This window comes from Solea senegalensis, linkage group LG4, assembly GCF_019176455.1.
Source record: "Solea senegalensis isolate Sse05_10M linkage group LG4, IFAPA_SoseM_1, whole genome shotgun sequence".
NCBI lineage: Eukaryota > Metazoa > Chordata > Actinopteri > Pleuronectiformes > Soleidae > Solea > Solea senegalensis.
The window spans coordinates 11,032,384-11,044,921 of record NC_058024.1 but is presented as its reverse complement, the minus strand read 5'-3'; the positions used below and the strand labels follow the sequence as shown (position 1 = coordinate 11,044,921).

At 40.0% G+C, this 12,538-nt stretch overlaps 1 protein-coding gene across 1 annotated transcript in view; it reads left to right on the top strand.

Annotated features, from left to right (window-relative positions):
• LOC122768820 (contactin-4) overlaps positions 1 to 12,538 on the top strand; it is a 150,722-nt gene that overhangs the window by 39,419 nt on the left and 98,765 nt on the right. The gene's annotated exons all lie outside the window — the stretch shown is intronic.

The window sequence follows — 12,538 nt, the reverse complement described above, 5'->3', positions numbered from 1 at the left end:
TAAGTTAAGTGAAGTTATATGACCTCAGGTCAGTAAGGCCATTAATAGCAAATAGAAGCTAAAATAAAATATTATCAGCACATAAGTGATTAACATGAAACAAAGACAACAGTAGAGTTTGCTATGGATGGGAATGATTTTTGAATACTTACAAGACATGGACTATTAGTACGGGTGTCACAATTCTCCAAATCCTTAATTAGATTTTTGATTTTAAGGTCATGATTCGATTCAATCTTGTTTTCTTTCTCTTAGCGCAGATGGGTCTACCATTTTTAGACTTGTCTAGTTCTAGTAGTCTAGGATCATTGGTTTTATGTCCAATAAAACCAATGATAACTAACTTTTATGAGATTATAAGAAACTGAATGGATATTCCTTTTAAGTATGAAAATGATCATCACGCCACAATTGTGTCTCGGTATGTCCAGTTTCCAGTATCGCTGAGCTTTTTGGCAGTTTTGACACATTTAGTTCAACTCTGATGTTAAGTGCGTTCATCCATCTCCAATCAGCCCAAAGCTAATTAGCTAAATGTGACTTTAGCTGCTAATTGGTTGACGTTTTTGTAATTATCACAAAGTGAAAGTACTGCTGTGATCTACTTTGTCTCATTACTAAACTAATGAGTCAGAGATGGATATGACAGATGTACAGATGCTAAGCCCAGCGCAAATATTGGAAGCGGCATAAACAACTAGTCGAGCCGTGTGATGAACCCTCATCGCCCACTTTATTAGGTGCACGGGGTTATAGAGTGTCATGAGTGGTTATCAGTGTGGTCTTCTCCTGATGTAGCCCAACGTTTGACATGTGTGTTCAGAGATGGTCTTCTTCATAACTTCATTATGAGGAGTGGTTATTTGAGTTACTGTTGTCTTTCTATCATCTCGAACCAGTCTGGTCATGCTCCTCTGACCTTTGACATCAGCAAGGCGTCATCCAGAGAACTGCCTCTGACTGGATATTTTCTTTTATTGAGCCATGTGTAAACCCTAAAGATTGTGAGTGGGAATCCTGATAACCATGCCACATTATAAGTCACTTAAAGATATAATTATGTATAATTTCTGCATTAAAGTAGATGAAAGTGACAGGACTAACATTATGTATGTACACGTGACACCTACTGCAAGTTTGTCTGTCCTGAGAGAGGGGTCCCTCGTCTGTGGCTCTGCGTTAAGTTTCTTCCATGTTTCCTCTGTACGAGGGTTTAGTGTAGAGTTTGTTTTTTTTATCCCTCGATGTGAGGGTCTAAGGACAGAGGGTGATACTTGCAGAGTACAGGCTGTAAAGGTCTTTGAGGCAAAATGTGTTTGTGATGTTGGGCTACATCAATAAAATTGACTTCTTTTGTTGAGTGCTGCTCTTATAGCACCAGTCAAAAGTTGGGACACACTTTTGAGTGATACTGTACTCACTCTTTCGTGCCATCCCCTTTATCTGTCTTGGCAAACCTCCTTTGAAGCATCCTATTGAGCAAGGACACATTCTGTACTTCTAGTTAGCCAGTGTGTTGTCTATGTTTTGTTTTGTTTTCCATTTTATTGTCAAATCGAACTAGGTTTTTTTGTTATTACTTAGATGTAGAGACTCCTGGAGGTAGAATGTTTCTGATGATCAGTTTGAACTTCATCAGCTTTTCTTGATCTTGTCTGTATGCTTAAATGGTTTGAGCTGGTGAGATATTTGCATTAATAAGCAGTAATAAAGTAGCCAGTGTGGCCATTTGCTATCTTGTATTCTTTCAGATTGTTTGGTGCAAGCATGAAACTTAAAATGTTCATCAAATTAATACTGGCACATTATCATAATAATTGCCTGTTACACACGACACTGACAACCATGTGTTTGTTGAGCGACATGTTTTTAGTTGTTTTTGTATTCACAGAACCTAGTTTGAGATTGATGCTTCTACTCTGTTTTCATTCAAAACCATGATCTTCTCCCAAAGTGTCAGAATTTAGAAGATCGTAAAGATTATTGGTGCCTGTCATTACAGTTTGTTTTGTTTGTCTGCTCCGTGCTCATGAAAATGTATGTGTTGTTCAATTGTGGAAGAAGATCCCTCAGTGGGGACATTCATCATATTTGAGTGTCTTCCACAGGGGCTTTTTGTGTGTGCATCACGACGACTGTGTCATTCTGTCCACGTCACACACTCGCAGCTGAAACTACTGCTCCACCTTAAAGTAGCTCAGGAAATCAAATATCAGTCAAGAAAGAGATGTGACAGCAAATGTCTGGTTCATATTTGGACATCCTCATTCTGGATCTTTATTTTTATGAATGCTCGTGGCCATTATTGTGGTCTTTTAATAGTGTGTCACAAACACAGACATTTCAGTGAATCATATGTGATAGTATTAATACAAATCAACCATAAAATAGAGTGTAAGACAGATATCATAAGGTGGATTCACGGTTGTGATGCCATTCCCGCTCCCTGCCACATATACTCACAGCAGCATTAAGCAAACAGCTTTACGGTAGTGACACAGTGACTTTTGACGCACAGAATTCTTTCTCACTGTATTTCATTAGACCTTTTATTAGATCTTCCCGGTTATGTGATTGATTCCTCGTGTTTTTTTGCAAAGTTTATTAACATTTTAATTTGTATATCACTTCCTGTGTGCAGCGTGGATATATTTCCGGGTGAGAGGGGATCTAAATACAGCCACACGGAGACACACAGAGAGTTGTGTGGACCTGATAGGCTTAATCAGCATTGTGTGAGGGTCTTTCACAGTGGATTTAATCAAACACACTTTTGCCGATATTTAAAAGTTGCGTACAGCAGTTTTAAAATCATGGCCCATTGTCCGCCGGGTCATACCTTAAATCGAATGAAAGTTTCAGATCGCTGTCTCCTCCGTCATGCTGACTTGGTGCCTCAGTATAAGTGAGGAATTTATTAGACAGTTCCGGTGTATTAAGTAATTAATTAAAAATAAAAAATAAAATTGAAATGGTAGTTGTTGAGTTGTGGATGAAGTTTGTTGTGGCAGGTTTTGTTAGAGGACAGACTCCATTGATGGACTTAGCCAGCATGCAAACTTGCATTTGAACTTCATTGCAGTCTCCAAGCAGGGAACCATAAGCAACGTTTTCATCAACTGGAAAATAAACGACCATGAGATTCTGTCTCTGACTTTTTCTCCCATGTCTCAACAAGAAGAGAATTGTCTGTTTTTCTGTCAGCAACAATTTTCAGCCATCGCTCTCACAATCATCTGATGATCAATATCGGTACTTTACTTTAAAAAAAAAGAAAAAAAGAAAAGTGTTGAAAAGAGAAACATAATCACCGCTGCATCTCAGATTTGCACAGTCCTGCAAATCTTCCCTGACACCTCTGTCTGTGCAACTCATCAAAGAGTGCGTGCTATGGACGTCGACTGACATCCTCAATTCTACATGAGTCAGTGGTACATGACTCAACACTGTGTGACGTGCTTCGGAGTGTGGCGCTTCCAATTCCCACTCCTATTGACATCACATTTTGAAGTCAGTGAAGGCTGAATAGAGGACATCAAAACAGCAGAATGTCTCAGATTCATTGACTGTCTTTGAAAAGTCGACACAGTCTTCCAATTTGCAGCGTGAGTCCAACAAGGAAAAAAAAAAATGAATAGCCAACGGGGGGATACCACTGGTTGCAAAAAGAACAGTTTGATGGTTTAAGGGAAAAGGTGCCTTTTTCTTACCCGAGTTATAAAGTCAGTTAACATTTTCCAATCACCAATTTCAGTTCTTCAACAGCGCATGATGTCAGTGAGTGGACACCATTGTAATTAACAGCTGTTTGGTCCAGTAGGATCCCGCCGCTGATGTTTGTTTTGCAACAGGAAGACTATGTCCATGTTTTTGCAATCCATGCTCATATTAGAACTTTAATCTCTTTCCCCTCTTTTCTTATTGGCTGAAAAGAAAGCATTTGTGACCCTTTGCTGTGTTGGTCTCGGCTTAGCCAGCACCTGGACGACGACGCACCCCCCCACCATACACGCTGAGCTCTGGTGGCAGAAACAGACGGTACATGTGAGCTGTGATAGCGGAGGCATCTTTGACTGTTGGCCTATCAGAGGCAGACTGGCTGCAGGAGCTGGATGGGATTTGCAGACCTGGCACTTCATTAATCATATTCAAATCAGCATCCTACTGAACGCCTCCTGTCAGCTCCTTACTTCTCACTCCAGCTTATCTTAATATGGACAGATGAAGCCACTGTGGTGTTTGTCATTTCTATAGTCACTGTAATCATGCCTCCATCGTTCATTATTGATGATGTCAAGCGTCTTGATGACTTGAAGATGTGCATTTTGTTTACAAACAGTCCATCAAATTTGAGCACTTTGCAATCAGCTCTGGCTTTACCCTAATTTGCATAATATATGATTTTTAAATGAGCCGCCATGATTGTTGTTTTGTTGTGAATACTGCACCTCGTTTGTACCATCAAATTATCTAAATTAATAACACGAGATGATTTCGAGCAAGTCTCTCTTGTGTGTCATTCTGGAGTCAGACTGTGCTCAGTTCAGCATTTGTTGAAAATGACAAGCAGGTTTCATTGATCTCTCTCAAATGTTCAGCTGGTTTAAGAACTAATACAACTGAGATCTGTGCATGTTTTGAGCGATAAGAATTTCATTATGCTCTCAAGGACTATAAAAGTCGAACGGGAATTTGTCTTTGATGCTTTGTCTCTGTCTGCATCTCAATGATATCTGGCATTACACGGAGCTCTAAAGGTATTTGCCTCTTGTTTCTGTGTGAACAATTGTTCTGGATGAAAACTAATATCCAAAAGACTAATGCAGACCACATCCAAATGAATCCTGACCTTCAGTGCTACACATGCTGTATGAACAGGTTGCTGTGTCTGTTTGAATGTCCTGTGTGGTTTATTTGACCTTAATGAAGCCTGATGACGTAAAGTCCAAACTCATTACTATTCCTCATCTGTAATTCATTCATGTGTTTGTTGTCATTTCTGAGAATTATTTGCACTTGTTTGTGACGACTGCAGAAAATGATGTGTTCCACGTTGCATAAATATGAACACAAAGACCCACTGATACAATCATTCTGCTTGACACTCATCTTGAAATTTCATGAATTATGTTCTATGCTAATGATAATATAATATAATTATTGTTTTTTTTTTATCTCCAAGTGTAAATACACTTTGATTAAGCTGTTTACGTGTGTTCCAGACAATGCTAATTGGTTTAATATTCCCATTTTCATGTGACACGTCATTCCCTAATTGTTGACTGATAAAACCACGGAAATTAAATACTGTCAAGCACACTGTTAATAAAACGTTTGTAAAAAAAGTCCTTCATGGGCAAACGTGATTCTTTATGAATCCTGTAACAAGTAAGTCTCACACTGTTCTCACACCTGTTGAAGCCAACATAATAATTGATGCTCTTGTTTGTTGTTGCTGTGCGGTTAAATTTATACTTCCTGTGATGGAAGAATGAATACACCTTTATATTCACCTCTCGAGAGCAAAACTCAGGTTTCAGTGTTTAAACTACGTGTTTTCCACACACTTTTTAATACATTTTATGTTATGTTAAAAGTTGAGTATGTGTGCAAAAAATTATAAAGAATGTCTGTTCAATCTTCAGTTCAGGATTTTTTGAGGCATGTCAACAACTATTACTTGATGACACTCCACAGTACACAGTAGTGATATAAAAAACCTGCAGCACACTTTATCCGCTTTTTACCCATTCACTCTCAAGTAATTGCACCTGCTCCTACACGACTGTCCTTGGTTTGCTTACGAGCTGAGGTGTCTTTGTGCTGAGAATATTTTTTCTGCTTTGCAAGAATGCACAGGCTGCAGGTGAGAGAACTGTCTCTAAACCAGCTCTGTGTTTGTGTACAGTATGTCGATAAACTCTGACCAAAATGGTGAAAATTGTTGCTTCTCTGAGATGTTTGTTTAACAAATAGTTTGATACCGGAGCATTTACATTTAAAGCCCACATAGACCGGAAGCTCCAATTAACGCTGCGTTTGTGTGTGTATCTGCGTCATTACCTCGTTTATGAAACCCTAAAGTTTCAAAACAAACAGTTCAGCCACTGCTGAGAAAATAGGATGTTATTGTTTTCCTGGGCTCTGCGAAGCGGATCGGTACTTCCGCAGGTTGATGTCGTCATCATTATACCTCACCACTCCTCTCACCACTGTAGCGCCTCCTGGTGCAGGCACTAGTCCGGTCACATCCGGTTGCGTACATTCAACCGCAGAAGACGAAGAGCTACTCTCGTTGTAGCTGCTGAGACGCAGAGCATCCACCGTGCCAGAGGGGGAGCTGTGTATCTGAGAGCTGGCCTATCTATTACGTCACTTCCAGGTACCTGGCCAATCACAGGACAGTGGGAAAGCTCTCGTTGGCTGGCCAATCACAACACAGTCCACGTTCTGGGGGTGTGATTTTGGTCTGAAGCAGCGCGGCTGACGAGAGCGTCAGTTAGGAGATATTTTGATCGGCTCGTTTGCAGCGACTAGGAGGTTTTTAACCATGAAAACAAGTTAATATATGTAAGTAGACCTCCATAACTAACATATATGTGTGATACGAGCATTCGATGTCACATTTAAAGTAAAGTCTGCAGCATCGCAGGCATCCACTGATGATCCTTTCTGTGATGTAGCTGGATCTCTGCTAATTTGCCGGTTGAAATCCACTTGTTTCTAAGATCTTGCGGTATTGCACGGTAACGTGGTTTTGGATATCTGCAGTATAGTTCTTCAAGTCGTTTCAGCCATCGCTCTAGACGCCAGTGTGACATATGCTTTCAGCAATTTAGAATGGAGCACAAAAGGATGTTAAAAAAACATGGAAATGGCCCACTGCAGGACAAAGGTTCTCTATTCTTCTTCATAGAAATTATGGGCAGGTTTTGTACTTTAATTCACTCTTGAGGAAGTGGTAAATAATGAAGGGGAGTTCACTGCCAGGAACACAGAGCAGTGAAGCAGTATTACTCCAAGACCTCCACTAGGTGATGGCTCCAGCACTGCATGGTGGATAACCTTTTGAAAAGGCTACAGGGTACATAACCTTTTGAAACATTTAAACATTCATGCGGTGGCCATTAAGTGTGATGCATGTTAAATCCTCCAGAGCTGTGAGTGGTAGCGGCTGGTATTTTCAGCCACTGGACAGGCTTTAATAATTAATTTTGCGAGTATCCCCAGAAATCCCTGAATACATATTCAAGATTTTAGAGCGGAACCTTGGAGGATAAACCTGAAGTGACTCTTTATGTTTCCAATCTTGCATTGTGAATAAGTCATTGATTTGAGATAATTGACAAGTAAACACCTGTTATCTTTTTTGTCCTTTATTCCGCTGTCAGTTGTCAGTCACACACAGACAAGTTCCGAGTTAACAATTTACTGAACTCGCCTCTCAAGTGAGTTGTCATCATACCTGTCATCCAACTGTCTGAGGACTTAAAGGTGTCAGAGGTTACAAGAGCCTCAGTTTAAACAAGCTGTCTCGCAGCAAAGGTCACAGATACCTCGGCGCTACCAAATCCAATTACAGCATTGGACTAGCACTGGAATCTTAAAACAACCTGCACCTGCTGTTTGGAAGCAACACTGTTTGATCAAGGTAATTTCCACAGTGAGGGTGTGTTTGTCTCGCTGCGATTGCTTGGAGGAGAAAGCCGCTCTTCTCCATCTCATTTGCTTCCAGTTTATTTACAGGGTATATCAGGATTTGTCTGCATATTGTTTTGAATAACATCATCTCTGCTTGTTGTGAATGTGTAGCTGAGTGGATGTGTGTAGTATTACCCCTTAATTCCCACTGGTGACCACACACATGGTTTCACTCAGGGGTGTCCAAAGGGCCAGATTTGATAATGTGAAGATTCCTAGGGGCCAATGGTCCCTTCAGAACAGTAAAAATTACTTACAAATGCACTGATTTATTGTCATTTTATTTTTCATTCGATTTTCTGTCCCAGTCCATTCCTGGCCATAAATAATACATTATAAAACTGAATCTGACCGAGCGCCGTGATTGGTCCACGGGCCAGACTTTGGTTATCTGACTGGGCCGTCAATTTGAATATCAGTTTGTATTATGTGGGATATCTTCAACTTTGAACCTTAAAATTCTTCTCTATTCCTTTCTAGTTCAAAATATACATCCTACGTGCATCAGATCATGGTCCAGCAGGTGGCGCTATGGGCACAGTTTGTACTAGGATCAACTTAATGAGGCAGTGGAATATGCTTCACAATGATCGACCGCACGTGACTGATAGTACGAGTATTAATACATAATATTGTCAGTTTCCTGTCACATCATTTTTATTTCAGCTTGATATATAGTGTATCAGGAGTTGAATAAACCCCCCCGAAAATCCAAGGAAAGTAGTGATCAGTGATTTGATTTATTAAGCTGCTTAGTGTGGAGGATATAATGAGGTCTTGAAGCAGTAAGATGCAAAAACAAACAGAATATGTATCCTGCGGGAAAGATGTAAAATCCATCAGATTACACCAAACACTGGAGGAAGGTGGACCAGTGTACAAGACGCAAGGAACGTAATACTTCAAATCTCGTTTATTCTCGCCACAGTGAGTCTGGTCCAAGGCTGTTTGCGCCAGAAGTTACGTCATCAGCACTGGCATGTTTGGCGCGAGGGCTCCAAAAGCTGTTGCGGCGCTAACTTGTGCACCTCCGAATATTTGTGTGAATTGGCGTATGCAGCTCTACAGACCAGAGAGACAAACCCATGGTTCAGGAATCTTGCAGAGGAGTTTTTATGGACTAATTTACGAAGCACCACAGGGAGATAGTCACACGTAAGCGCAGTTTGTGACACAGACCTCCCACATCTATCACACATCCCTTTTACTACTTTAATGCAACTTGTGAGATGGGGAAAAAAAAACTCCAACGTGTAGTGTTGAAATCCTCTCGTGGAATATGATAAAAACGTCCAGAGCAGGTCTGCTTTCGGTTCGAGGACTGTTCCCCGGCGTGGGGGTTTGGAATCCCTGCCCCACATGACTCCACAGAAAGAATATATAATTTATATCACATTGTATAAAACTATATTAGCCATGTGGTAGACTGGCAGACCTATTGCCAGATTGATTGACTCCAGCTCCTGGAGACTCTGATCAAGGTAATGGGGTATTGAAGTACTGCAGTGAATCGCTGAAGCAATGCACTGCCCCATAAAACAACATTGTCCTTTTTTTTTTTGTCAGCCAGATATTTAATGTACCCTGCTTCCATCCTCTGACCACCTGTGCATTACAGGCCTGCATGTTTGTGAACCCTGGACTCTGTTCCTTGTATATACATACAACGATATATACTTTTATTCATTTTATTTTATTTATTAAGTAAATGGTCCTTTTTGTCTGTCAATTCAGCAGGCTATATAACCTGCATGCAGTAGCTAATAAATGATGGGCTAACCCTCTAACACCAAGTGTATCTCAGGCGACACGTTTGCATTACTGTAATTACGGGACGGTTTATGCTATCGGAAAAGTTCCAGCGGTTTCTGAATGCTGAGAAGTTGCACGTCAAAACCAACATGTGGTTATTACGGTGATTTCACCCGCACTGTTGCATGAAGCCGGCGAATCAGCGCCTTTGTCACCAGAGAGGAGAGAGTTGGAGAGTTGGAGAGAGTTTGGCCTGTTTTTGGAAAATTGAGTCAAGACTCAAACAAGTGTTATTTTAAATGTGTTATACTGTTCAAATTTCAAATCTGGTGTTCCTGTACAACTATAACTATAGTATTATTTCTAAATAAAATGTTAATACACTATTTCAAAATGCAGTAAATTGTAAATAACTATTGAAAGTTATGGTGGAAAAAAATAGCAAAAGGACATTTTCTGGCCCTTTTATGGTTAAAATAAGCAAAAAGAAAAATGTAGTCCCGACAAACATCTTGAGGCTTCGGTGTTACAGGGTTAAATTAAGTGATGTTGGGGTGGAGTGGCTCAGTGGTTAAGACTGGTACCCTGTGTGCAAAAGACATCATGGTCGCTAGTTCGACTCCAGCCCTGGCTGATTGTAGTCAATTACCTTGTAAGTCGCTTTGGATAAAATCGTTTGCTAAATGACATGTAATGTCAAAATCAAATATCCTTTAACCAGCTCTATTCTTTAAGTGAAATTTATGCCCATATCACTGAATTAAAATACATCTAAACTGTGCTTTTCCTGTATGTACGGAAAATGGATGGATGGTAAAGGTTGTGTTACTGTGTTCGTGGTGGTTTTGTTGATACGTGTCATTATTTGATCGTCTCATGTGGCACATTCTCATTGCTGAGCATGAGCAGACTGCATATAGCAGTAAAGCTCTTTATGGTGAGGCAGCCGTGTGAGTCAACCTTGTTTCACTTCTTCCTTGACGCTGTGCGACATGTGTTTGATTGACATTCCTTTTTACCGGGAACTGCTTTTGCTCTTGTTCTGCATCACGGCTGTTCCATTCCAATAAGCCCTGCCACCAAACTAATTGGGCTTGGTGTGAAACCTTAAATTGCTCAACAGGCTCTGACAGGCAAAGAGAAAACAGCCACTGGTGGAGTTGCATGTGCTTCAGAAAAAAATGTGTGTGGCACCGTTGATATTATGGGTAACAAAAAAAAAAAAAAAAATGTCAATCACTCCTCCTGTTTTTGACAGCTAGGAGATGTACCTGTGTTTTTCATCGTTCACCCAAAAGCAGAATGAATAAAGCACACAACAGTACATCACACAACACATCACACACAATACACATTTTGCATCATTATCAAGTTCAATGACTTAGATCTGCAGTAGGCAGGACTGCAAGAAAAAAAGGAAATGGAAATGTGTTGCTTCAGTGTTCTCTGTCCTGAGCTCTTCTCATCACAGGAGAATTATTCTCAAATATAAAATCGCAATTCAAAAATGATACAACTCGCCAGTTACAAAGGCGGAAAAAATCTTGTTTTTCTCTTTGATTGTTCCTAGATTCATTTGAGATACCAGTTTATATACCTAATTTGGGCAGTACGTTAATTCTGGTTGTAAATATATTTGCATATAAATCAATTCATTCCAAAAATTACATTTTTTATAATCTCTTATGAACTGATATCGTGATAGTACTTTTTATCCTTGTTTTAGAGTACGGGTTAATAGTGTGATGATGTCTCATGTTTTAAATTGAGTAGATATTCAACTTAAAGTATATAAAAAAAAAAATCATGATGTATTCCAACATAAAATTTTAGCGCAAACTAAATCACCGTCACAATTTCTGCAAAAACTACAGCAAGATAATTTTGTCAAATCATCCAGCCTCACTTCAGTCACATTATACTCAACAGTTGTTATGGAATTATTGATCCATTCAACCAAAAATGTCCCTGCAGTTGTACTTCAGGCTGAATTTAAAAACGGTAATTAATAAAAGTGACAAAAGCTACGCATACTTTTGATTTGTGGAACTTTTCTAGCTATTCCCCAACAAATACGACATTCAGTCATTGCTTTAAATATTGTTGCACAATCTCGCTCTTGAATGAATCCAGAATGTGATCCGTGTTGTTCTTTATCCGTTAGATTTGAAACCATGTTCAACCAATTATCCAATGACAATTGTGCATTTGGTCTAGGTTGATTGATTGTAATTGCTTGCCTCGTGTCTTTGTCCATTTGGAGGCTGATGGAGACAGGAGTGCTGTGGTATTTCCTCACTTAATGGCTGTGAATTCATCGGTGCGCTCAGGTGCCTTTTGTCCTCTGGTAGTCTCTTTGTCCTCGGGCTAAGACGCACCTGATTCGGCCACATTTTGCAGGAAGATGGTTGATATGTGTTTGAACCCTGTTTTTATTTGATAATAATATCTATTTGATCTCCTCCTGGCCCGACTCTGCTGCACTTGGGTTGATACAACAGACGCCGTCAACCTCTTGTGGATCATATCTCGTTTTCTCTGCCGTGCAATTGATCTCAGGCTGTGGAAAGGAAACCTGCCAGCTTTACATAATTGGATTGCAAAAGATTGCTTCTCTCTTTGAGGCTCACATAAATCTCTGCACCTATTAGAAGGAATGAAGTAAATCTTATTGTCATTTCAATTGTCTTTTATTGAAGGTATGCGTCAGAGTTGTGCGCCCTATATGTCATGCTCCCTGGTATTACAGGCTAGTCCTAAAAAAGAGTCACCAAATTTCACAGAATCTCAAACAGTGACTGATTGTGTCCGTATGCTGCAAGGCAGCATATGCACTGTCCTGTCTATAATTTGAAATAATAATAATTAGGGCTGTCAAAGTCAGCGTGTTAATTGTTGCAGTTAATACAGCCAAGATTAACGCGATAAAGTAATTTAACGCAGGTTTGTTTACTTCTGGTGTGCGCTGACCTCTGACATGAAAGCCGGAAATGATCCGCATGAAACAGTCACAGGGATTATTGGGTGCGAGGTTTCATTTTAAGAAGCTGAGCGACGGAACCATCAACACAACTAAAGTTACCTG